Here is a 24,796-nt window from a genome sequence, read left to right on the forward strand (position 1 = left end):
AGGCTAAAGAGACCCAAGTCCTTTGACCCATTCTCATACTCAAGGTCCTTCTGCATCATGGCTGCCCTTCTCTGGCCTCCCTGGAGCTTATCAAGGCCCTTTCTAAACTATGGCTCCAGAGTGGAATGCAATGCTCCTACCATTGTCCGGCCAGGGCAGAGTATGGTGGGACTATCATCTCTCCTCCTCCCCCACCCCACCAAAAGCAAACAAAACAAACACTTGGATTCTGCCCCTGAATTACCAGGATCCAATGGCTGAGTTCCCACTTGAACCTGACCCAATCTTGTCACATCCCAGCCATTTCCACACCATTCCTTGTTCCCAGCAGCCCCATGCCTTTCCAGGTGCCTTTATGTGTGGTCTTCCCCGAGCTGAATATATGCCCCTTGAAGGCAGGGTTCAACTCTGTATGCCCAACACAGCACGATGCCTGGCAAATCATAAGTATGTCACAAATGCTTCATCTTTCTATTGTCTGGAGCAGCTAGGTGGTGCCATGGTCCATAGGTTGTGGCGGCAGTGGGGGGAGTTGTGGGGTGACCTGGAGTCAGGAAGACTCATCTCCATGAGTTCAAAGCTGGCCCCAGACACTTACTAGCTGGGTGACCCTGGGCAAGTCACCTCACCCTGTGCCTCAGTTTCCTCACCTGTAAAATGAGCTGGAGGAGGAAATGACAAACACTACAGTATCTCTGCCAGGAAAACCTTCAAAATGGGGTCATAGAGTTGGACACGAATGAATAACAACAAAAAATCTATCTATTTCTCCATCATTTCATCTATGTATCCATCATCTAGCTCTCCATTTATCTCTGTCTGTCTGTCTCTCCTTTACTATTCAAGGTTAGAGTTTGGATGCTCAGATCTCTGTGTCTGGTTCAATTTGATCAAAGCCGGGACTTGAAGCTTCCTGTCTTCAATTGAGATGTCTCTCTATGAAGTCAAGGATCAGAGCCAGGGGGAATCATTATAATAATTCACATTTCCGTTACACTTCAAGCTTTATAAAGGCCTTTTCTCACAACAATCCTGTGAATTGGATAGTTCAATATTCTCACTCCCATTCTACAGAGGAGGAATCAGGCTCAGAGAGGCAGTACAGATTGCTCAGGGTCACATAGCAAATGGATGTCAGAAGTGGGATTTGAACCCTGAATCCTTTCCACCTCAAGCCCAAAGCTCTTTCAACTGGGACAGGGGGCCTTGTTTTATTTTTTATTTTTATATTTTGATCACTGTATTTCAAAATAACCATTTCCTTTTTTTTTCAATATAATTATTTCCTATATAATCCTGTGTATCTTGCATTTTCCATTTAAAAATGTGATTCTGGGAAGGAGTCCATAGGTTTCCCCAGACTGCCGGGGGGGCCAGGGCACACAGAAAAGGTGAAAAGCCTGGGCTCTCTCCATGGAATGACGGTCATTGATGCTGCTTCCTTTTGTCCTGATGTCCCCCCCATCCGTGGGCTGGAGCCAGCACCTGCCTCTTCTCTAATGAATGGGGTCGGGTCAGGTGACATCTCTGTAGGGACCATGGGAGAGGATTAGGAAGTGCTGGATTCGATCAGATGGGGTCACTGGACTGGCTTTTCTGTTTGGTTGAACTCCCTGGTTCACATGCACGGGTGAACCGGGAAAGGCTTTCTTTCCTGAACGCATCAAGAGGGGCTCCCCAGAGGCTGATCAGAGGAGGGACTACTGCCAAGGCGATGCTGAGGGTGGGGCTACTGTAGTCACTGCTGTGGGCCAGGGGCAGTGGGGCCCGAGACAAGTCTGTGTCCTCGGCTGTCAACTGTTTAGAAAGTCTTTTTAAATGCCCCTGGGATGTCAGAAAAAGAAGCAGTACTTTGTATGTCAAGGGTTCTCCGGAATCTTGGGAGTGAGAAGGCCCAACTCTCATAATCTTATTAAACCTAGGACAAGGGACCTCAGTTTCCTCATCTGTATAATCGGTATGCCTGCCTCCCAGGGTTGTGCTGAGTCAAGTAGGTCATGTATAGAAGGGGCTTTGTAAACTCTAAAGCACCTATCAGTGTCAGTCAATAATAATAATGTTATTGCCAGTTAATAAACTCTATCCCTTATTTTCGTTATTGTCAGCTCATAATAATAGCTTTTATATAGCCCATTATTGTTTGCAGAGCAAACGTGTGTTATCTCACTTGATCCTCAACCCTGGGAGGGAGGGACCATTATTATCCCCATTGTACAGATGAGGAAACTGAGGCAAACAGAGGGTAAGTGACTTGCCCCAGGTCACACAGCTAGTAAGTATATGAAGCTGGATTTGAACTCAGGTCTTTTTTTTAATTGTGCGATTACTTTATACCTGCTCATTACAGATATTGTGTTTCAAAAATACTATAGCATAAACTTTCATAAATGCATAAAACAGCTTAGTACAGTTCATAATAAAACTCCAAGAATTGAAATATCCTGTCAAAATACAATAAAATATGGTTTTTAAGATAAAACTTTCAATATAACTAGAGTATGATTTTCTAACTCTGAAGTCCAGGTCTCCATCCACTGGGACATCTGCTTACCTAATTATTATAGTGATATGCTTCGTACTTTGTTTCGGGTATCAACCCAATCACTCAATTAATGAGCATTAATTAAGTACTAGATGCCAGATAAAAAGACAAAACAACCCCTAAATCCCCTTCCCTCAAGGACCTTATTCTTGCAAATCTCAAAGACTATATAGACCTTAGATTCAGGGTTAGAAGGGACCAACCTTGAAGGTTATTCTGATCAGTGGATGGACTTTCTCCTACTTATAGAGGCTGTCCCCAAAGTCTTAGTGCAACCATGAGCTGTAAGTAGTTTAAAGCTGAGCTGAGCCTTTTGAGTACCCTGGAATAACTTTACTCATACTCGAGATGCTCCAGAAAGATTGTTACATTTGGAGTCAGAAAACCTGAGATCCAACCCATTCTCTGCCACTCACAGCCCAGGGGACCGTGAGCAAATCCCAACGTCCACGGTCCTCAGTTTCCTCATTTGTAAAATAAAGGACTCGGTCTAGCGACCTCCAAGGGCTCCATGATCCTGTGAGCACTTGAAGGAAGCCAAGCCTCTGGTGCCAATTGTCTTCCTGCTTTTAGTGATAAATCTTTACTAGCTGGGGGGCAGGAGTGCGGTGCGTGTAACCCTGTAATCTTCAAATCTGTTAGAAGAAAAACTTGTCTGAAGGAGGTGGAAATTACCAGCTGAACGATTAAGTGGAAGGAGCTGGAGAGAGGAGGGGGGCAGGGATGGGGAAGAAGCCAGACCCTGGGGGGCTCCCCTCCTCGGAGTCCCACTAAGCCTTTAGAATACTGGTAATGGAAAGCGGTGGATTCATCCAACCAGACTTTGCACAGGTAGGTTCTCTGGAGAGAGCTCATAGGACCTAGAATTGGAGGGGAATTTAGGAATGGTTAAGCCCACCCCTCTCATTTGACAGATGAGAAAACTGAGGTCTGTTGAAAGGAAATTATTTGCCTATGTTTGCCCAGGGAAGAAGCAGCTGGGATGGGATTTGAACCTGGGTCTTCAGACTCCAGATTCCATGTGATTTCTGCTCTATTGTGCATATAAGAGTAGCCTGAGGAGAGAAGAGGATGGAGTAGCTAGGTGGAGAAGTGGAGAGAGAGCTGAGCCTGGAGTCAGAAAGACCGGAATTAAAATCTGGCTTCAGACACTTACTGACTGTGTGACCTTGGGCAAGTCACTTAACCTTATGTGCCTCAGTTTCCTCATCTATAAAAATGAGCTGGAGAAGGAAATGACAAGCCACTCCAGTGTCCTCGCCAAGATAACCCTAAATGGGGTCAGGAAGAGTTGGCCATGAGTGAAACAATTGAACATCAAATGGGGAGAAGATAGATGGCTTCTCTCTGGTGGGATAGGGAGCTAGTCACCTGGACCTGAGCCCTTGGTCAGAATCCTATTGCCTGGGGGGATTTATCATGGGAGAGCCTCAGGTAGGCCACTATTCTGTTCCTGTGGCATGATGGGCACCTTACCTCAGTCTCCCATCAATTCCCAAAGCCAGAGCACAACATCTGAATTTTCTGCTCTCTCTCTGGCCTCCCTGAGAAAGCAGGAATGAGAGGAAAGGGGATGGGGAGGCAGCTGCCCATGTGGGACCCAACCCCTGAGCTAGCCAGGGGCTCCTTCTGTGCCTGGGTGCCCTGCTTGGCACTGAGCATATCTCCTGGGAGCCTCCTGGTAGCTGTGGCTCAGGAGGAGCGGGGAGGGAGCCTGCTGAGGCTGCCCAGCCAGAGACCCCTCTCTGGAGGAGGCAAGCCCTGAGAAGGCATAGCACCCACCCCTCACCTTCTTCAATGCCTTCCCTTTTCACACCAGCTCTGATTTCTTCCTTGGCATCTCAAAGAATTTCAGAGCCTCCAGGGAAGTGAGTGGGAAAGGTGGGAAGAAGGGGCACCAGGGGACACTGGTCTGCAAGGTTCAGCTCCCTCTCTGAACAGAGCTCCCGTCTCCCACTTGTCCTTCCTTCAGGATGTGGATGCTCTCACCACCCCAGTGCCTTCCAGAACAGCTTTGTAAAGTCGCAGTGACCAGGAAAGTTATTCTTTTGTGACAACCCAGGGATTCTCCACCTAGGCTCGTGATTCTCCACTTAGGCTCGTGATTCTCTTGAATCCCATTGGAGAAAGCTCTGGGCTGGTGTGTTCAAATCTTAGTGTACCTCTTCCTGCCCATGTGAACATCACCTCCCGGGGGCCTCAGCGCCTCTCTGCAAAATCAGGGCCTTGGACAAGATGACTTCTGAAGTCCTTTGTAGCTTTATGAGCTTATGAACATGCATTTATTAAGTACCTACTGTATACCAGAAGGTGAGGCCTTTCAGAGAACCTCGGAGTTAGGACGACCTGGGGGGAAGTCCTGCCTTTTGACACCCCCACTGGGTGTCTGTCAATAAATCACAACATGTCCGGGCCCTGGGGCATGTGTCATAGACCAAGGGGCAGCGCAGATGGAATCTTATCCAGTGGGAGAGTTTTCTCATTAGAAGTTCCCTATTCTGATGAAATCAAGGGTCTAGTTCCCCCATCCCCTTGCAAATGTCCCAAGTACATGAAATACAACAACACAATGGTTCCTGCCAGCAAGAAACTTACTCTTTTTTTGGGGGGGGAGTTGTATGATAAACTGGGGTTGCATAATAAATATACAAGTAAATGCAAAGTAATTTTAAGTTAGGAGAGAATTCTGATGGAAAATCTATACCTCATGTAGAAGGTACTGTGCATTTAAGAAAGCTAGAGATCCTTAGAGATGGACTTGAGGAGGGCATGGTAGGAGGCACTTGTGCAAAGACATGGAGGTGGGAAATAAAATATTGTACATGAAGATTATATAGAGATCAATTTGACTAGAATGGAGATCTGGTTATGCAATGCATAACAGGGTCTGGCACATGTGAAAAAAGCTAAGAAAGGGGGAAGGGAACCAGATTGTGTCCCTTGACCAAAGATACATTGTCCCTTGGTAGGGCTGGTACTTGAACTTTGGTTCCCCTTGGTAAAGACCTGCTAAGACTTGCTAGAGTCTCTTCTAGGCTCTGCTGTGGTTTTGGAGTGAGAGGCTCTGCAAGCTGTAATAATAATATTAATTATTATTAATATTAATAATAGTATATTATTAGATATTAAATAATAATAAAGATAATTAATAATTCAATATTGTTATATAAAATAATATACCATGATATACAGATAGTAAAATTTAATTATAGTATCACCTGGTTGGTGTGAGAGGTTGATAAGATTATGTGTTTTGAAAACTGCCCCAGCCAGAGGGACTCTGGATGCTGGGAATCCATAGGACTTGAAGGGCTCTGAGGAAATAAGACATTTCCTTCTCCTAAGGAGTTTACATTCTACTAGATGGAAATCACATTTATTCAGATAAGTCAGTATTTTTTTCTGGGGGGGGGAGTGGAAACTAACAGTTGGAGAGATCAGGTGCCCACTGGGGCGCCTTCCAACTATGCGATTCAGTGACCTGCAGGGTCCTTTAAAAGCACTGGACACAACTCAGCCCTCCAAGTGACCCTGGGGTGGTCAGCCCAGACTTTCCTAGGAAAGAACCAGTCTGGGCTTCCTCTATGAATGAGTGTGATACCCCTCTAGGCAGGTGAGAGCTATCTGTGGAGCGTGGGGAGGAAAGAGACCGCTTAAAATGAATCTTACTCCGGAATCTTCACATCTCATTATCCAAATTCATCCTCTCCTGCTTTGGGGTAAAGAAGGGGGTTGGTGCCCCCTGGTGGTATCTCTTGAAATTGCTAAGGGAAAGCCCTCCATCACTCAATGCCTCTATTGTTCTGCCCCAGGAGAAGGGAGAATTAAAAAAAAAAAACCACCAACAACCAAAAACATAAATTTCTCCAAGGTGTGTGGGGGTGGGGAAGGTGTTGGAGTTTTCTGGCCCTTTGGCCCAAGGAGGGTCTGACTCTGCCCAGAATTGGAGATGCTAGAGAAGCAGTGCTGGTCACCCTGACCCCTCCAAGGGCAGGGTTCATGGCATGGCAGCTTTGGCACCAGAGGGAAACTCAGAAGTCAGGCAGTCCAACCTCGTCTTTTTACATAGAAGGAAAATGAAGCTGAAAGGAACAAAACAGCATAACCAAGAACATCACTGAGCAAGTAATCGGCAGAATCAGGATTTGAGCTCGAGTCTTCTGACTTCAAATCCAGTGTATTTTCAACAACACCATGATGAGGTGAGGTCTATGAATGGAAGAGAAGAGGAGAGAAAGCTGAAGCCCAGAGAGGTTGAGTGACTTCCCTAAGGTGCCCAGCCAGTGAGTATCTGAGGCAGGATTCAAACCCAGGTCCTTTGACTCTAGACCCAGTGATTTATTTGTCCACTGCATCACCCAGCCCTCCAGTTACCCAAGCAGCCATTCCTTCTCTACCCCACTTCCACCCTATTGGAAAGAAGGCCATTTCAGGAAGGCAGGCTTTACTTTAGCTTAATATAAGGGATAGATTTCCCACTCTAGATGGAGTTGGGGTATTTGAGGCAGCCCTGAGTCCTTCAGGGTGGATGGGGCTCACCGGTGCTAAAGTTGTCCCATCTCTAATGCTTCGACTTTACTCACTATAACCTTGTAAGGCAGACATTGCAGATGTTATTATCTCAGTTTCACAGATGAGGAAATGGCGGCTTATAGAGTTGAAGGGACATGTCTAGTGTCACAAAATGACGAAGTGTCAGAGCTGGGATTCTGTTAATGACAAGAAAGCCAATACACTCTTTAGTGATATTCCCAGGGGCATGATATCCAGGACTCGGGAGGTGAGAGTCCCATCATCCTCGGCTCTCCTCCCACCACATCTGGAGCGTTGGGTTCAGTTCTGGCACCACCATTCCAGATGCACATTGCGTTTACTCTCCCCCTTGCCTGGAACTCTCTCTCTCTCCTCATGTCTCTCTTCTTGCTTCTCTTTCTTCCTTCAAGTCTCAGCTACAGTATTCTTTTCCCCACGGTCCTTCTCTACCTTCCTTAATACAAATGCCTTCCCTCTGGTGCTTATCTCCAGTTTGTCTTAGATACACCTGTCTGTATGTAATTGTCCATATGCTGTCTCCTTCCTTAGACTGAGAGCAGAGACCGACTTTTCCCTTTCTTTTGCAACCTCAGCACAGTAGTGTTTGGTGCCTTATTGATTAAGCTGGAAAGAATCCAGAGGTGGTTAACCACAATGCTTAAGGACCTCCAGTTCTTTCCATATGAGGACAGGTGGAAGAAACTGGGTATTTATAGCCTCGAGAAAGGAGGATCTTGGGGGACAGGGGAGATGAGGCATGATGGATACCTCCAAGTATCCTAAGCTCTGTCACTGAAAGAGGAATCTGGGTAGCTGTCCTTGGCTCCAGAGGGAAGAGGCAAGAACGAGAGTTGAAAGTTGTAAAAAGGAAGATTTAGGCTCCCCATCAAGTAGAGTTACCCCAAAGAGAAATGGATTGCCTGGGATGTTGTGGGGTCACCCTTACTGGAGGTCCTAAGCAGAGGCTGGAGCACTGATGAAAGGTGTGACGTTAAAGGGCTTTGGGTTGGGGTTGACCCAAAAGAGAAAAAACTCAACGGGACCATCAGAGAGTCTCAGAGATCCTTTCCAACAAGACTTCTTCGAGTCCATTGGCTTCTGATTTCAAATCCCACCTTGTTTCTACTCTTCCATGAAGCTCTTTAGTTCATTGGTGTGAATTACTGGTCCATCAGTCAACGTAACTGGTAGAGAACGAGGAATACGACACTTAAGAAGTTTGGGAGGGGGATAGGAGATTATAAGATCAGAGGACCGAGAGCTATTATTTTTGAATCTAACTCCACCCTTTTTGTTGTTCAGTCATTTTAGTTTTGTCCAACTCTTGGTGACCCCATTTGAGTTTTTCTTGGCAAAGACACTAGAGTGGTTTGCCATTTCCTTCTCCAGCTCATTTGACAAGAGGAAACTGAGCCAAACATGATTAAGTGACTTGACCAGGGTCACATAGCTAATAAGTGTCTGAGGCTAGATTTGAACTCAGTCAGGCCCAGCTCTATCCACTGTGCCACCAATGTGAAGAATACAATGAAGCATAGGAAGGTTGATATGGACTGATGCAGGGTGAAGTAAGTAGCACCAGGTTAACAATATGTACAACAACTAAACCAACATAGAAGGAAAGAACAACAATAATAACATCAAAGCCTGGACATGGTGTGATGACGATAATGCCCAAGCATGGCTGGAAGAAGGGAGGAGGAGACACATCTCCTTTCTTTGCAGAGAGATGGGAAACGGTGGGTGTGGGGCATTCCCAACGCCTTTGGACCGGGCTGCTGTGGTTAGTTTTGTGGAGCTCTTTCCCCTCCCATTTTTCTTAATTTATATTCTTTGTATCAAAGGAAGATGGCTGAGGAGGGTGGGGATGAAGGAGAGGAGGTAGATAGAGAGATAAATAGGCATTTGGAAATTAATGCAAAGTAAAGACAAAATACATCAATAAAAAGATGTGGATAGGTATAGGGAGCTGATGGGCCATATGGGAAGCAAACTTTGGGTCCTTTGCAGTTGTGAATGTGAGTGACCACTCAGGAGAGGGGAGTGTGTGTTGTTTTGTTTTGTTGTATCTGGGCCCTAAGGAGCCACTCTCTTGAGTCTTTGCTCAGTATGGGTGTGGGATCGATAGTGGTTGAATACTCTGGCTCCCCAGTCCCGGCCTGTGCCGTGGCATGAGGTGTGTCCAGTAGCACCATAGCGCACAGGTTCAAACAACCTTCCAGTCCAAGGCTTGGGGGACTGCTGTATTTTTATTGAAATCTTGTTAATGTCTTTTGTTTTCATATTACATTCACTTTGAGATATACACCGTTCTAATACGTGATGTTTGCAGGCCTGAGAAGACAACTAGGGAGCTTTACTTGGTAATAAAGGAAAAGTGCTACTCCCTTAATTCGATACTGCACATTCGACATTCTGGTCCCACAGAACCCCACCTTTAGAAGGCCCTTTTAAAGAAAAAAACCCAAACCCCACAAGCCACCCTACCTCATCCTACCTTGTATCCACTTCCCTCCCTCCCTCCCTTCCTTCCTTCCTTCCTTCCTCCCTTACTCCCTCCCTCCCTCCCTCCCTTCCTCCCTCCCTCTTCTCTTCCTCCCTCCCTCCTCCCTCCCTCTCTCCCTCCCTTCCTTCCTTCCTTCCTTCCTTCCTTCCTTCCTTCCTTCCTTCCTTCCTTCCTTCCTTCCTTCCTTCCTTCCTCCCTTCTTTCTTCCCTTCCCAAACCTAAACCAGAAAGTTGATAAACTCATATTCAACAAACATTTATTAAATACCTACTATGTGCAAATTTTTAAAAATAATTTTTATTGATATAATTTTAATTTATACCATCTATATTTCCTACTGTATCACTTCCTGTCACCCCTTCCAATGGAGCCAGTCATTATAATAAAGAAGAAAAAATAATTCAGCAAAGCAAACCAACATATAAAAAACTGTCATTATATGCTGTATTCTGCCCCTGTATCCCCTCACCTCTTCAAAGAAGGGGCAGGAGGATGCAGCTTCTCTCTTCTGTGGTACCACTCTTGGTCACTGTAATTTCACCATACTCCATTTGGATTGCTTTGTGGATTTTTTTTTGTTCATGTTGTGGTTATTGCCTATATTGTTTCCCTGGTCTTGCCTTCTTCACTCTGCACCATACATCTTCTTATGTGGCTTCTGAATTCCTCATCATCATAATTTCTGATGGCATGGTGACGTTCATTCCATTCATATATCCCATTTTGTTCAGTCCTTCCCCTGTAGATGCTAGAGACAGGTTTTAAAAGTTTCACTCCAAGAAACATTGTGGCAAAGTGGAAGGAACCACAGGTTTGTGGCTAAAGGATCTTATTTTGAGTTCTGAACTTGCTAATTTCTGTTTTTAAGTTTTATTCTTTAAAAACATATCCATTTCCTAATATACACTAATATACACCCCAAACCTTCCCTTGTAACAAAAAAATTCACTTAAGTAAAACTAAATACCTATGTAGGCTGCTAGGTGGCGCCATAGTTCATAGAGAGCCCGGCCTGGAATCAAGAACTCTCTCACCTTTCTGAGTTCAAATCCAGTCTTAGACCTTTACTAGCTAGGTGACCCTGGGCAAGTCACTTAACAGTGTTTGCCTCAGTTACCTCATCTGCAGAATGAGTTGGAGAAGGAAATGGCAAACCACTCCAGAATCTCTGCCAAGAATACTCCAGATAGGGCCACAAAGAGTTAGACAGGATGGAAACAGCACAGCCATTACAAACATAACAACATATAAGAGGAATAATTCCCTGCACCCATATCCCCCACTCTCTTGTCTCCCTCATTAGACTGTGAGCTCCCTGAGGGAAGGGCCTGTCTTTTGCCTTTCGGTATATCTCCAGTGTGGACCATATGACCCTAAGTTTGGAAAGTCCAAGCACCTTTGAGGAGATGAATTCCTCCTTCCCAAGAGCTCTCGAAGGCTCCTTACTCTTCATAGAAGGAGTTTGATAGGCATTGCTTGAGGTGGTACCCATGCTGATGCAATGACAGCTCCTTCAGGTGTTAACGATGGGACTAATCATCAGGGTCCTGGAAGGGCCCTCAGCAGCCAAATCATGCCCAAGGAAGACTGTCCTCTATACTATACCAACAGCCCTGGCTTGGTGCCCTCTGGTTAGGGAGAAGCCAGCTCTAGGTGCCGTCGCTTAGCAAGAACGTTAATAAACTGAGAAGTGTCCAAAGGTGCCATCTGGGATGCCGAAGGGTCTTGAGATGATTAGTGATAATTTTTATATATGACTTTCAGATTCACAAAGTGCTTTACAATTAACCCCAGGAGATTGGTTCTGTCCTTATAGCCATTTTCCACATGAGGAAACTGAGGCAGAACCCATTAAATAACTTGACCAGGATCACACAGCTACCAAGTGTCTGAGGCTGAAGCCAGATTTGCCTTCAAGCCTTTCTGATTCCAGGTCCATTTCTCAAAGTACTACACCACCTAGCTGCATTTGAATGTCTATGAATGAATATAACTGAAAACAACCAATAAATCAACAAGTATTTATTATGCTGAACAGTATGTTCCAAAAGTCTTGGGACAGTTTATGTCTAAAGCCCTATGCCAAGAACTGGAGAGACAAATAAAATCAAGGTTTTTGCCCTCAAGGAGCTCACAGTCTTTTTTTTTTTCTAGTGGAACCAAACTTTTACTTAAATTTTTCCTTCCCCCTCCCCAATTATTTTATTAACAAATATATACACACATATATGTACATGTGCATATATATATACACATATATGTATATATATATGAAATTGATAACCCCTCCCCCCATTTACATAATCCTTTTTTTCATTTGTAGAGAGATGGGTTGATCTATGTTCCATGCTTGAATGAAGGGTGGGGTTGGTGAGAACTTGGAAATAACCATGTTCCTCTGGCTTCCATCTCCAGGAGAGCAGACCCACACAGTTCCATGGTTCTTCAAAGAGAGGTCTCTGGAGGGAGAGAAAGATTCCAACATGTCGAGACACTTGGGTGACAGGCATTTCCCTATTCCCTGCTTGCCACACTAAAAATTTCCCTTGGGTAAGGTGGGAACACTGTCTCTTGATGGAGCTGAGATAGCTTCTTGCCAGTAGGAAGCCTCATTCACTCTGTGTATTATCTGGAAAGAGCCGGGAACCAAGAGAGGTCTTCTCTTGAGTCCAGACACCAGAAGAACCAGGATCCCTTGCTCTCACCAGCTTCTCCCTTCACATAGGCATGGAGCTCCAATCATCATTCTCTCCACCCATGAAGAAAGTCTTATCCAAATGCCAGACTTCAGCCCCGGGTTATACAAGGAAAATAAATTCTTTTATCAGCCACATCTAACAATGTGTGTCTTAAGGAAGAGGGATCAATGCCTTTTTTCCCCTCCTGAGGCCAGGTTGTCCACTTACTGGGTATGTGCTAGTGGGGCTTCCTTTTTTGGGGGGGGGGTGACTAGATAGCCACTGATTTCCCTTTCTCCTCTGAAATTCTGTCTAACCAACTACCTCTTGGACATTGCTAGGAGTCACACGGAACTATTGCTCAAAGCAGCAATTTCTTTAGTGAAGAGAAGACTTGCCTGGCATCAGGGCCAGGGCCTGGTTTCTTTCCCAGTCCTTCAGCAGGCAAACTTCCAACTGAGAGGACCTGGACTAGAAGGTGGCAGAGACTCATTGGCAGGCAGGCTCTTGGCTCCTGGGTTTCAGAATAGATCGATTCAAGAGAGATCCCAGGGCCCAGCCAAACCTTGAGTTCTCCCCAAGGAGGATCCTTGGCCGGGGTGAGCAGACAGCATTCCCTTCTCACCCCCAAGATCAGACAAGTCGTTTGGAGACCAGGAACACCATTCAGGGGTTTGGCCCCAGTACAAACTGTGAAGACAAAGTGATGTTCCCAAAGTTTGTTTTTTTTAAAGTGAGTTTCCCATGTCTTTCTGAATTTTGGCTCAAAAACAGAGAAAGAAAGAAGAAGGCAGAGTAGAAAAGCATCATATTTTTGAGATAAAAGAAGGCAGCCACCTGGTCTCAGGACCGTCCGTCTGGACATCCTGAGGTCCAGATGTTAGGCCCTGGCTTCCATCCGAGGGACCAGCTGGGGCACAGTGGGCCCCATGGTTCTGACTGCTTGTCTGCCTTGTCTGACTTATTCTGACAGCTATATGCCATTATCATGGGGAGGGCAGGTGAGGGAGTAGGGCTGATTCTCCCCTCAGGGGAGAAATAGAATCCTGAAATCTCAGCATTGCCAGGAAGCATAGAGCCTGTCTAACAGTACACAGCACTTAAAATTTGGGTGAACCCAACATGATGAATTGATAGGTAAATGTATAATGTCGTATACTTGATTTAAAAAATTTAGGTTCACAAATAAAGAAAGGAAAAGTATATTCTAGACATGGTTAGACAGCAGCACATCTGAAGAAGATTTAGAGGTCCTAGTGAATTATAGACCACTATGTGATATGGCAGTACAAAAATCAATTCTCTGGTCACATTAAGAAAGATACGGTGTCCAATACCAGGGAGGTGATTATCAGTCTGGACCAGACCATATGGCTAGAACATATTTGGAGTGTTGTATTCAGTTCTGGGCCCTACAGTGTAGGAAGAGAATTGAAAAGCTGGAGAGTATCCAGAGACGAAACAGCTAGGATGGGGAAGAATCTTAAATTTATTTGTTCTTATTCAGTGGTTTTCAGTCATGTCTGACTCTTTGTGACCCCATCTGGGGTTTTCTTGGCAGAGATACTGGAGTGGTTTGCCATTTCCTTCTCCAACTCATTTGACAGATGAGGAAACCGAGGCAAACAGGGTGAAGTGACTTGTCCAAGGTCACACAGCTACTAAGTATCTGAGGTCGGATTTGATCTCGGGAATATGAGTCTTCCTCACTCCAGGCCTGGGCTGTGTACTATGGCACCACCTAACTGCCCTTCTCAAGTTCTTACCTCATGGGAATCGGTTGAAGGAACTAGCGATGTAGACAAAGAAAACAGGGAGGGAGAGCCTGAATTTGATAGCTTTCTCCAGGTATTTGAAGGGTAATTGCACGGAAGAATGATTAGTCTTATCCTACTTGGCCCTAGAAGTCAGAACAAAGAGGAGTAGGTGGAAATTAAAGACAGATTGAGATTTGATGTCTGATAATTAGAGATGTCCGAAAGTGGAATGAGCTGCTTTGGGTAGAAGTCCGTTCCTTCTCTGCAGAGGTCCCGGGATCCCAGACTAAAAGCCAGCCAGAACCTGAGAAGGCATTGGATCCAAGCTCCCTCTCTTAACCAATGAGTAAACCGAGGCCTCTAGAGTAAGCCAGGGCTAGGAAGCATCTGGGGCAGTATTGGAAGCGGATTCCTGATTTCTGTTCCAGTGCCCCATCCCTCAGCTTCAGAGGCTGAAGGACCACAGGCTATAATGCACATGTCACAGAGGGGAATCTTGCTGTGGGATGGGTCTGACCAGTTCTTGAAGGCAGCTATCACCCCTCTTCACCCAACCCCTCCAGTTTTTTCCTTCTCCAGGCCAAATATTCCCAGTACCTTCAGCTGACCCTCATATGGCATTGATAGTTCATGGTCCTTCACTGACCTGGATGCCCTCTTCTGGAAACACCCCAGGTTATCCATGTCCTTCCTAAATAGGGCTCCCAGAGCTGAATCCAATACTCTAGCTCGAGAGGACGGGTCACTCTGCATTCTGGGGTCCATGCTTTATTTAATCCCGACGTAAGCAGTACACGCAGGTGCATTGGTATTTCTTGCCCATTCAGCTAGGGAAGTTTCTCCTTCTTGAAGCTCCCTCCCAGTCAGATCTGTGGTTCTTTTTCTTGGCAGGCTCCAGATAAATACAGACTTCAGTCCTGTGGGCTGTGTGCTAGAGGTCAGTCAGTCAGTCAACAAACATTCATTAAGGGCTTGCTCCATGCCAGGGGCTGTGCTAAGTGCTAGAGACACAAAGAAAGGCAAAAACACGGCCCCTGCCCTCAAGATGCTCACCTTCTAATGGGGGAGATAAACATAAAAATAGTGAGGCATCTTTAGAGCAGACGGAAGGTGAACTCCAACCAGAAGGATGGGGGATGGTACAGGGCTAGAAAAAGGCATCCTACAGAGAGTACTGTTTGAGCTAAGTATGGAGGGCAGAGAGGAGGAGAAAGAATAGTCAAGACACGGCGGCCTCCCAGTTCAAAGGCAGGGACAGGAGGTGGAGGGGGTGTGAGAAGAACAGTAAAGATCCTGGAGTGTGGAAGCATGGAGAACAGAACATAAGAGATGGGAGGGCCTTGAAGAGCTTTATGAGCCCAACTGGATTTTCCATTTGATCCAGGAGGTAATAGAAAGCCCCCAGAATCTGGATTCTTCTTGGTCAGCCGTCTCTTGGGGCTCATCTCTGCATCCTTGAGAGGAATTCCGGGCCTTGCATTTCATTCATCTTTTGCATTTCTTGCCAGGAGCTCATGAATGCCTCATCTGTCAGCCTTTCCTTTCCTGCCGCCTCAGAGTCCTTGCAAACATAGCTCCATTCCTTTCTCCTGCTTCTCTACCGGCTCAGGTATTTGGTGACTGATTTGAATTTTCTCATCTCCCCTTCCCTGCCTGATGATTAATGCTCTCTGAAGATCCCGCCGGAGGCATCCTTTGCGCTTCCTGATATTTTTCAAAGCACAGTCAGTTTTCTTTAATGTTTCTTGGTTCTGGGTGCTATCGCTTATGGCACAGATGTATCCTCTGGATGATGTGTGTGGGACATCAAGCAACTCCCTACACGGCTCAGTGGAAAGAACACTGCATTTGCAGTCAGTGGTCCTGGGTTTGAATCCTGGCTCTTCTGATTTTTACTCATTGACTGTGGGCAGTTCACTTATAAGAAGGGGTATTGATTGAATCAATTAGTCAATAACTCCCCACTCCATTTAGCCCTTATATCAGATGAGAACTCTTTTGAATTAATCATTCAATAACCCTACCCTACTTAAAGTAACTATGGACTGGGTGGGGACAAGGCTTAGGATCTCTTTTGAAATCAAACAAGGGCTTTAGATGAGGTGTGAGGATTCCTCAACAGCCAGGGAGCTATTGATATTGGCTAAGAAGACTTGGTCTTGGGCTTTAGGTTCAGAGCCCAGGAAGTTGGAGGGTCTGTAAACCTCAAGAATAGCAGTTCCATCCAAGCCCTCTGAGAAGGAATGGTTTCAGGGGAAGGAGAGGTACCTTGGTCACAGTGTCCTTCCCTGCCTGGTCACCTCTCTACCTTCCTTTAACCAAAGAAGGACCTTGTGAATTTGGTTGGGTCAGAGGATTTTGTACTTCCCTTTGGGAAATGGGGATAAATTAGACACACTGAAGAGAGGTAGCTTTCAGGTCCTACAAGGAGTCTAGCAGAAACTAGAACATGCCTAAAGGGAATTTCTTGAATACCCCCACAAAAGAGAGAAAAGGATTTCTAGCACCCAGGAACTGTTACCAGCTGTCTAAGTTTGAGCCCACTTTCCCCCAGACTCTGTCTGTGCTGTATATCACAGATTTGGGGGATAGGGAATGTTTCATATCAACTGTTCTTCCTATCCCACCCCTTTCTAAAATTGAATTGTCTGACTTATTGATATCAATGAGTAATCATTGGGGGAGGGGCGGAGCACACTAATCAGGGCTCATGAACTATAGCCCTAGAAAAGACAGCTGCTAGATTCTCTGGGCTGTCTCTAAACCCTGTGGAGGGGAGATACAGCAACAACCCTCTGGGGACCACACATGCCAGTCCCAGTGGAGGTTGGGAGAATAGCTTCAGAATGTGTGCTGTACACTGCTCTGGGTTTCTGTTTTCTGATCTGTAAAATGAAGGCGGTGGATTGGATGATTTCTGAGGTCCATCCCATTTCTAGACCCAGCAGCCTCTGAGCTTTACCTTTGATCATTATGGGAAGGTTTTCTCCCCTGCGATCAACCCTGCAAATTTTCCCTCTCCTCCAAAGCTCCTTCCATCCCACTTTCTGCTTCCCTAGCTGCCTTTTTTACCCAGTTTAACACCTTAGGGTTTTTTCATTGTTTCTTGCCTTGTATCAGACCATAAGAATCTTCAGGGCAGAGACCATACCTCCACATTGCAAATGTCTTTTGAGTTACATACCTCTATTCCCCCACAGTGCTTGCACCTGCCTGGTCCCTCAAGAGTCCCTCAAATCCCGATTAAGGCTTTTGGACACAGTGCTTGAGGGAGGCCCCATTTCTGTGTCTGTCTGAGGAATGAATCTGGAAGACAGACAATGGAAGGGATGCTTGTTAACATGCCTCGCATTCAATCAATCAATCAGCTACCCTTTATTTCAGGCAGGTACAACCTGCGGCCCGCCAACAGATTTTGGGCAGCCTGTGAAAAATGTAGAGGAAAACATCCTCTACAGGCTGCAGGTTGTGCTGGCACAAGAAGAGGCCAAAGGCAGTCCCTGCCATCAAGGAGCTTTTGAGATAATGAAACATACACACAGTACAACATATGTATTTTAAAAAATGTAGAGAATCAATGCAAAGAAATTGGGGTGATGAGAAAAGAATTAATGGGGGGGAGGAATCATCCAAGGCCTCATTTGGAAGATGGTGGCTTCTTGAGCTGAGCTTTGAGGAAAGTTAGGGATTTTGAAAGGGAGAGGTGCAGAGGGAGTGCATTCCAGACACAGGGGATGGTCTGTGCAGAGGCCTGGAGCTGGGAGTGCTGTATGGAAGAGAAGCAAGTGGCCAGCTGGCCTTGCCGTTCTAGCCCTGACAGAGGCCCTGACTTTGGAAGAGAAATAATGATAGAGGGGAAAGAGCCCTGACTGTGGCCTCAGAGACTTGAGTGCAGATCTGAGTTCTGTTGAAATATGTTCTCCATCCAGTAGAATGTGAGCTCTTCGAGGGCAGGGACTGTTTGGTTTTTGCCTCTTCTCCCTTATTTCTTTATGTGGGGCCTTAATGGATGCTTATTGAGTGAATCAATGAATGTTAGGCACAGTGTGAACTTATCAGAGTCATTTGAAGCTGGAAGGGACTTAGGGGTCAATCTAATCCAACATTTTCATTCTACAGATATGGAAACTGAGGCTCAGGGCAGTGTGATGGTAAGAGATAGAGGGTCTGGACTCACATTCTGACAGTGTTGCTTCTCAAATGTGTGACTCTGGGTGGAACACTTCATGTCCTTTCTGGTTCCTCATCTGTAGAATGAGAGGATTAAGTCAGATGCCCTCAAGGGTCCCTGCCAGCTTTCGATCCCACGATCTCTAGGATCATAGGAAGGGGTGCTGTTGGGCTAGGACCCTGGCCCATGGTATTCTTAAGAAATGTATGTTGAATGGAATGGAAACTTGGTTCACCCGGACTCAGCTGAACCTAGGTGTTGTCTCTTTTTCTTTGGACCACACAGAAAACTTGCGTTTCCCGGATCCTTCGGCGTCTGCCTTGCCCACCTGTGGGACTTCCCGGTTGGCATTGGGCAATGCTGTTTCTTTCTTCAGAGACTTCCGCTGTTGACCCTGGAAATCCAGAAGGGGTGGAGCCTGTTGGACAGTTTCTAGGCGACCCATTCTTGGTTTCAAGGGTTGCCATGGAAACCGCAAATAAGCATGGTCGGCTTTGATGGGGCATGGCATTTTAATCAGGGGAGCCTGGTGCCCTCAGGGAACACATTGCCGGGCCCTGACTGACTCTCCATCTCAGCTTCAGACCTGGCTCTGAGTGGGGGTTGGAACTGGCCAAGGAGGCGTCTGACACTCTGCTTCGAAAGCTTGAAGGCTCGCTACATCTCCATTTACCCCAGGAGCCTCCTTCCATCAGCCCTTCCCCCTCTGTCTCTCCCTCTCAGAGCCCTCCCACCCCACCCTATACATTTATCTACACTTGATTTTGCATGGATCTCTTTTTTATTGTGTGAAAAGAATGTTATTATTATTATTATTTCTAAAACATGAATACATGTCTCAAATGAAAGGCATTTTAAAATTACAAGATATTCTTGGATATTCAGATAGGAGGTGAGCCAAGCTTAGTTCAAATAGCTCAGTGTCAGAGTTAAACAGCCATGTATGCTTCTGAAACGTTTGGTCTGTGCTGGGTTTTTCCCCTCAATTTTCAAGCGTGTTTTTTCTCCCTCCAGAGGAGTGAAGCTCACACAGCCCTTGTAACAAATAAGTTTGATCACAAAACAGATTCCCATATTGGCCATGTCCCCAGATGTGTGTGTCATTCTGCATCTGAGGCAGGAGGTGGGCACCATTTTTTATTTATCAGTTCTCCGGAATCTAGGCCGCTCATGCGGTAGCGATCTCTCTTGAACACACTTTTCCCCCCGTTGTTTTAGACACTCCTTGAATGCAGAAGCTGACTGTCCTATTTCTCTGGCCCCAAAGCCTGGAATGCTGGCCTTTCCCACCTCTGCCTTTGGGTCACCTGGCTCTGTTTAAGACCCCCCTCAAATCCCACCTCCTCCGAGGGCCCAGCCCTGGTGCCCCCTATTCCTCATGCCTTCTGTTTATGTTGTACATATCTGATATGGACCTAGTTATTTGTATACTGTTTCGTCCATTAGAATGTGAGCTCCTTGAGGGCAGGAACAATTTTTGCCTTTATTCTCTGCATTTAGTACAATGCCTGGTACATAGTAAGCCCTTAATCGATGCTTGTTGATTGACTATACATGTGTATCTTTGCTAAATTTCATCTTGTGTTGGGGGATGACATATGGTCAGCCAGAGACTTTTATATGAGAGAGATAGAAAGATAGATAGATAGGTAGATAGATAGAGAAAGAGAGAGAGAGAGAGACAGGGGGAGGGAGGGGATAGAGGAAGAAGGAGAAGAAAGGGAGACAGACAGACAGACAGAATGATAGTTAGATCTTCACTTTAAAGACAATGGCTCTTGCAGCTGAGGGAAGGGTGGATTGAAGTGGAGAGAGATATGAGGAGGTTACTACCACAATTCAGGAGAGGGGATGTAGGTCTGAACAAGGGTAGTAGCTGTGCACAAGGAGAGAAGGGAACTCATCTTGAGAGATGTTGTGAGGGCAAAGATGACAAGATTTAAGAGCAGACTGGCCATGTAAGGTGGTGCAGGCAGGGCATCGAGGTTGGCACTGAGGCTTTGCCAGGGTGCCTAGGAGGATGGTGATGCCCTGAGCAGTAAGAGGGAAGCTGGGGAGAGGTGGAGGGGTTAGGATAATGAGAGACATTAGCAGAGCCAGTTCTACTGTATCGTGCCCTGGTCAGACCCCATCTAAAGCATGGCACTCAGGTCTGGGTGGTCCAGGGTCTAGGAAGGACATCGGTGATCTGGAATGCCTCTGGAGCAGGGCTGCCAGGGGGCGAGGGGGCTGGAGACCATGCCATCCTAGAGCAGGATAAAGGAATTGGGAGTGACTAGCCTGGAGAAAAAAAGACTGGGGGAGATGGGGCAGGATCCATATATTTGGAGGGTGGCCTCTGCTTGGTCCCTGAAGCTGAGTTTGGAATAATGGGTTGGACTTTGACCTGATGTGAGGAATGTCAGTGATGAAAGCTGCCCCAAAGGAGACCAGGCCTCATAGTATGTATTGGTTCAAGCAGAGGCCAGGTGTCTGGAGTAGAGAGGATTCACAGTCAGACTCTAGTTGGCAAATACAGCCTGGTTCTGACTTCTCTCCTACTGGATAGGAGGTACACTACTTGGGGGCAGGGACCACTTCCTTTTCCTTTTGTCTTTGTATCTCCGGTGACTACCACAGTACATTACATGTAGAAGGCACTCAATATGGGCACATTGTGGTTCAGAGGAGAGCCAGAAACACTTGGGTTCAAGACCTACCCCTGACACCTACTGGCTGTGTGACCCTGGATAAGTCACTTAATGCCTTGATACTGTCTAGGCCATCCATGAAGTTGCATAGAAGATTCCCACCTTCATTGATAGAGGGAGTTTCCTCTTGCAGAAATTCCCTCTCCCAATCAAATTGCAATGAGGGAATAAGGTATAAAGGAGAACCATTGGATTTGGTGTCAGATGACCTGAGTTCAAATGCTGACTGAAATGAGGGAGGTAAATGTCAGAAGCCACGGGATAAAGTCTATAAAGAATTTTAGGGGTCACTGACATACTGAATAGAGGGCTGACCTTGAAGCCAAAAGGGCCTGGGTTCAAATGGACCTCCAACACATACTGGCTATGTGACCCTGGGCAAAGCTTTCAGTGCCCCTAAGAGTATAAGTGGCCGAGAAGGTTCCAACTTGCATTGAGATTTCCTCACCCAGAAGTTCTCTATACTAATAAAATAATGGGTCCAGTCCCTTCGAGGCCTATTCACTGATTGGATGAACTCAAAGTGAGGACCTGAAAAGGCCTTAGCCTAAAAGGGCCAGGGTCTCCCATTGTATCCTGGGTCATCTCCAGTCATCCTGATGAACATCTGGCCACTGGACCCAGATGGCTCTGGAGGAGGAAGTGAGGCTGGTGAACTTGCCCAGCCCTGCCTCACTTAAATCCAAGTCAACAGCAGGTCATGTCATTACCTCCCTGATGCCATGGTCCTCTTCAAGAATGAAGGACAATCACAAAACACAACAAGCTACCAAGCTCCATGTACTGTACAGGCCCATCAGTGAAGCAAGTGCTTTACAGATATCGTTTGTTCCTCACAGACCCTGGGGAATAGGTGCTATTAGTATCCTCATTTTACAGGTCAGAAATCTGAGGCTGAAAGAAACTGAGCTGTTCAGGATTGAACAGCAGGGAGGCGTCTGAGGTGGGATTCAAACTCACATCTTCCCGTCTCCAAGTTCGCTCTAGCTTCTTCCTCTGGTTGCCTTGCATGTTTATTATCAGGGATGAGTAGGGCTTCCTCTTGCCTCTAAGAGAAAAGAGAGAGAGAGAGGGAGGCGTTTCATGCCAGCGTAGCCCCAGACAAATCTCGCCTGGGCTTGAAGACCTTCAGGGCAGGGCCTCACCGTCTCCCTAAGCAGCTTGGTTCATTTTTGGACGACTGATTGTCAGACACTTACCCCCCTGACATCACACCCAAATTTATCTCTTTGCAGCTCCTACCTGGTTCTGCTTTCTTGGACCCACCAGAACAAGGGTCATCCCTTTCCTAAATGACAGCCCTTCTATACTAGAAGAAAGCTATCATATTCGTACAAACTCTTTTCCAGGCTAAATAATTCCTTTAACCAGTGATGATCCTTGAGAGTGTTAATTGTGGGCACCCTCTTGAGGGTTGAGCACCCAGGGTGGGTTCCCTTGTAATGTCCCTAATGGCCGAGCAAGTTTCTCGATGAAGTCTCTTTATCTAGAGTTTAGGATGAAAACCATACTGAAACCACACCCGAGAACAAAAAAGGCTGGAAAAAGCTGACCCAACCAACTTTTCTTTAAGTGCTGGCTCCTGGTGGCCTATGATGGATGAAGGGATGGGGCAGGGAGGGCTGAGGAGTGGAATGCAGACTGACTGAACCTGGCTGGCAAGACTCTCAAGATCAGGGGGGATGGGTAGGGGATGTGAGATAACCACCCAGAAATTTGGGTGTGCACCGTGGAAGCTGAGACTTGTTTAGAGAGAATTTCCTTTATGAGATTCCATGGATTTGGAGCTCCAGGTCAGTGGAGACCCAGCAGGGAGAGGTGCTGTCAAGATTTAGGAGTCTCCCAATTCACTTAAAGACAACACAGATTCCATAACTAACTCTTTGAGATCATTGTGGATCAGATGAGATAATGGATTTTTAAAACTTTTATGATACTATTTGCTATATTGTCAACACTTTCCAGTGATTCATCCTAGTCCCAACAGAACCTTCGTGACCACAGGATGAAAAGAGGTACAGGTATTACTGTCCTCATTTACAAGCTGACAAACACCTTCTACGAGAGAAGTGGGGTGACTGGCCTAGTTACCCCACAAGGAAGTGTTGGAGTTGGGACTGACCTGTCTTCCCTGACTCCAAGGCTAGAACTAGACCTACTAATCTCTACAGTTTCCTGAGTCTGAAGTTGGGGGTCCAAGTCCTGAATGGACCAGCTAGTTTCTCACAAGGAGGTGCTCTGCCCCATGACCACAGACAGTGCCCCTAACCCTGGGCAGCCATCATAGATGCATGTCTTTGGTCAACCATTGTAGGTCACAGGAGGGTCCTGGGGAGAACTTGGATGACTTAAGGTAGCTAAACTCCATTCTTACAGGCTAGCAGGTGAAAAGAGTTCTGGACTTGGGGTCAGAAAAAGCCTGAGTTCAAATCCTAGCCCTTACCCTCCCTAATTTCATGAGTTTTTGTGCAAGTCCTGAAGAGGGGATCCTTGACAATATATGTTAATATATTGGATCAGATGGCCTCTAAGGTCACTTCCAACTCTGAGACTGGGAAACCTGTGAAATCAAAATTCTCCCAATTTCCTCATCTGCAAAATAAGACTCTTCTTAGGTGCTCAGTTGGCACTGAATTTGGAATCGGAGCGCCTTGGGAACCCCTCATAATCCCAGTGCCTCCCCTCCGTTAATTACTTCCTATTTATCCTGTATACAGTTTGCTTCGTGTATATTTGTTTGTTTCTTGTCTCCCCCATTAGATTGTAAGCTCCCTGAGGGCAGGGACTGTCTTTTACCTCTTTTTGTATCTCTGGAGTTCACCATAGTGTTGAATGATTGATTGCAAGCCAGGTTTTTCTATTTAATAGCAGTGTGACATTTCTCTCCCCCCAAACAATAATACTTTACCCAATTTATGACAGCTGAAGCTAAGATGGACAAAGTGACTTATCCATATCTCTCTGTCTCTGCTTCTGTCTCTCTGTCTCTGTTCCTCTTTGTACACTGGAAAGATTACTGGGTCTGGAATCTGAGGATTTTTTATGAATCGGCCAAGTCACTGCTTCTCTTAGCGATGAAGGGCTTGACTCCCTCATTGGAATGTCCCTTCCAGTTCTGAATCTCAGCTCCTGCTTAAGTCTTTGCCCTCTAGGGGTTGGGGTCCTCTCCTCTGCAGCCAGTACGGTTCAGAGCTAGAATGCTGTCCCAGAGTCTCCTGTTCCTGGGCCCAGGGCTCTCTACCGCTCTGTGCTGCCTGCCTTACAGAGTCAGCTCCCCTCCACATGGACTTCTGGATCACACTTCGTCTTCTCCAAACATTCCCACCCTTACCAGACACTGGTGGGCCCCTCCTTGTTCACACTGTCTGCTAAACAACCTAATGAGAATCTGCTGAGGCCCGACTTTGAGGGCTGACTTTGGCCCCTTGGCTGTCCTGTGGAATGGAATTGGGGGGGCTGGGGGAGTGGGCTTCACACACACAAGCCCCCTCCTTCTATGCCCTTCATTGTGATACCATAGCCGGGATTGGGTCTGGATTGGGAGCCCACCAGAGATAGTCCCATCGTGCCCGGGGACTCTGGAGTTCTGGGCTTGTCAGGTGGTTTGAGCAGCCGTTCTGAATAAGGAAGGGTGGGACCAGACAGAAGAGAATGGGGGAGAGGCCCAGGCTCTGTTTCTGAGATGCCTGGAGAGGATGAGACCTGGAAATGTGCTTCCCATCCATTGCCGGGAAGATTATCAGTCTCGTCAGGAACGTGTTCAACCCATAAAAATGAGTTAAGGGGCGGGTGGTGGTGGTGGTGGTGGTTTTCACGTGTCAGGAGATGGAACAAATTCCAGAAATCTGTCATCACATGAGCTCTTTGCCATGAGTGGTGACTGTGGAACTAGGCAGGCAGCCCACCGGGAAGAGAGCG

The 24,796-nt window shown here is 46.4% G+C and overlaps 1 protein-coding gene and 1 long non-coding RNA gene across 4 annotated transcripts in view; one reads left to right on the top strand and one right to left on the bottom strand.

Annotated features, from left to right (window-relative positions):
* The window catches only part of MEGF6 (multiple EGF like domains 6), a 372,060-nt gene that overhangs the window by 125,696 nt on the left and 221,568 nt on the right, over nucleotides 1-24,796 (top strand). The window lies entirely within an intron of this gene.
* LOC138154618 (uncharacterized) lies at nucleotides 11,607-22,386 on the bottom strand. The gene is made up of 4 exons (XR_011166641.1): nucleotides 22,121-22,386; nucleotides 21,839-21,926; nucleotides 17,202-17,323; nucleotides 11,607-12,041 (listed from the first exon to the last, which is right to left on the bottom strand). It is a non-coding gene; the product is annotated as an uncharacterized lncRNA (long non-coding RNA).

Source organism: Petaurus breviceps, unplaced genomic scaffold (genome assembly GCF_028583685.1).
Source record: "Petaurus breviceps papuanus isolate PSGF00001 unplaced genomic scaffold, PetGlider_PUasm1.0 91041, whole genome shotgun sequence".
Lineage (NCBI taxonomy): Eukaryota > Metazoa > Chordata > Mammalia > Diprotodontia > Petauridae > Petaurus > Petaurus breviceps.